This window comes from Aplysia californica, unplaced genomic scaffold (assembly GCF_000002075.1).
Source record: "Aplysia californica isolate F4 #8 unplaced genomic scaffold, AplCal3.0 scaffold01082, whole genome shotgun sequence".
Classification (NCBI taxonomy): domain Eukaryota; kingdom Metazoa; phylum Mollusca; class Gastropoda; order Aplysiida; family Aplysiidae; genus Aplysia; species Aplysia californica.
Window position 1 is genome coordinate 127,147 of NW_004798352.1, and position 2,900 is coordinate 130,046.

Below are 2,900 nucleotides of genomic sequence, written 5' to 3' on the forward strand. Positions count from 1 at the left end.
AACAACAACAACAACAACAACAACAACAACAACAACAACAACAACAACAACAATAACAACAGCAAACAAACAAACAAACAAACGAAACAAAAGAAAACACAAAAAACAAGAAACGTACACACATACACACACACAAACACACACACACACACACGCACATACACACACCCACATACACATACACACACACGCACTCACACAAACAAACAAACAAACAATGAAGACTGTCGATGGGGAACAAAAAAAAACAGGCCGGTATCTTCGATTTCATTATTTTGACGAGCGCCTGGTTTCCCTGCGATGCGGCACATGTTATTCTTGCCTGTAGACATGTAGCCGTGTCGCCCTGACACAGACTCTGTCCTTCCTCCACTCAGCTCTGGCCTCAGATAACCTCCCCACATTCCGTGGCCTGATGGGGACTCAACAACTTCCTGTCTTATCCTACACGACACGACTGTAGGCCAGTGTTTCATTCTTGATGAGATTTGCTGTTAAAACCTGATAAGTCTTTTATGTTCCCTCCTGTTACCTACATTCTCTCCTGTTACCCACTTTTCCCTCCTGTTACCGCCCCCTTTACGTTCATTAAAAATAATCTTGAACTTTGTTTTTAAAAAGTAAGTGTTGGATTTGCTTCACCTCTACAGCTAAAAGGAATAGAAATTCATGAGATCACAATGCGTTTGATCTTAAAGTGAGAATCACAAACTGAGACTAAAATTTTATTGATTTTTACATTTGGCACTTTAATCCAAAATAATTTTCTGTGGATTGTAAAACTGTCATTCAACAAATGTTTTTTGGGTGAAAAAAAACCCCTCTCTTTTAAAGTTAGATCTAACAATATTTTTAAACCGTTCAAAATTCTCGAGTTGTCAGGCCAAAGGAAAAACAATCCTAAATGTGCACGTTATCCATCTGTAGAGTTGAACGCACTTTTTTCAGTTTCCTTTTGTTCTTTATGTTGAGAGTTATACAAAATTAAAATTTGCTCTGGATTTTGTACTTTCTTAATATTTTTCCAAAAGCTAACATTTAAATCCTTTTTTTTTTCTTGTATTGGTGCTTTTTCACCCAAAAAACATTTGTTGAATGACAGTTTTACAATCCACAGAAAATTATTTTGGATTAAAGTGCCAAATTTAAAAATCCATGAGAACAGTAGGAAATTTCAGTATTCTTTTCACTGCTTTCTTGCTCTCAGATACGGTTTTCATTTTCAGCTTAAATTTTTTCTTCTCTGCTCTGTTTTCATAGCAAACCAACATTTTAGTCTAGAAAAAAAAACCCACCAGCACACTTGAGGATGGAGCACCCGTTGTTTTGTCATCGGCACTGTTTGATTTCCTCTTCAGATTTGTGTCTTTCTTCGTTTTTCTCCATTCCATACATGCTGCCCTATGGTCTCTTAAAATCATACAAACGACAGGTTTCCTTTCCCTTTGTTCTTTGTTTTTGATACAGTTCTGCTTGTCATATCGCATGCAGTGCAGCGTCTTCACTGGGTTCTTGTTTCGCCTCTCTCTGTCTCTCCTTTGTTACTTTTTTTTTAAAAAGCAGGAGTCAGCTTTGTCTCTGGGGGAGTTTAGCAAATGTGAGGTAGCGTGGTGGAATCAGGCTTTCATCAAAATCATCAAAGTGAAAAAACTTGCATTTTCCCGCAGGTTTGTGAATTGTTATCAAATTTTTGTTTTTGGGCTCAACATCTTTCATGCTCATTAAAGAACTCATTTCTGTCTGGATTTTTCGAAAAACGTTGATTAAAGGAACAAAAAATGTAAGTTACCACGGACTCTTAAACTAAGGAAATAACTAATCTTTGGCGGCCGTTTTCTCACTAATTTTACCTCTGAAAACAGGTGACCCCCACCTCCTTCTTTCGCTAATATCTCGACTTGTATTCAAGATCGTAAATGGAAATTTATTTCATCCAAATAGAGACAAGTGAACAAGCTTTAAGATGATACCAATAACTCTACATGCCCAAAAATTGACGAGAGCCTGATTCCACCACGCTGCCTCACAAATATTTATAAAAAGTCCTGTTTGAGAAATCATCTATCAATAGGGCCTGCCCTTCATAAATTAATCTAGATCTAGCATAAGTGGCATAGTGCTGAAGTCAACTAAGCGAAGCTGATTTCATGTGTGACAAAATTTCTGAGAAGAAGATTCTTATTTCTTACTTCAGTCTACATCTACGTCTCAGCAACAACGCGAAATGCACTTCTAAATCTGAAACTAATTAAAAGATCTAGATCTAGACCTACATTTTAAGACCTCTTATCTTAAAATAGTAAAATGGAACAGGTTTAACGCCCTTATAAGATTATTTCAGAGGTGGGGCCTCCGAGTTTAACGTCGTCTCCGAAAGGACGGAGCCAAATAGGAAATTCGTGTAAAGTGTCTTTCTCAAGGACACAACGTTTGACCGATCTGAGGCTCGAACCTTTAATTAAACCCGCAATATCACGATTACTTAGAACTCTTCTTTGTTTTTTAGTAGAGGGTTTTACGGCGCTCGCAACTGCATAAGGTCATATGAGCGCCATTAGAACTCTTCGATAACATTTATGAACATAGAAGGTTCTAGACTTTGGTGGAACAAAAGTATTTTGCATTATTATTATCTTCGATGTAGGAAAAATGGAAGGTTTTGTCTTTCATTTTTACTCTGTTCTTCCCTCGCTATTGCTCTCAATTCCTTTCTGTTATCTATATTGCAGAATCACAATAAAGGAATTTGTTGAAAAAGGACAAACACATCTTTGATATAATATCTACTCTGTTTTGTTTGTGCATAATGACCCATTTTCAACCCGAATTTCGGTCAGTTTAGCTTTTTGACACGTATCCCTCCTTCTTGCGATCTTGTATTCTCTCCTGTTACTCTCAAT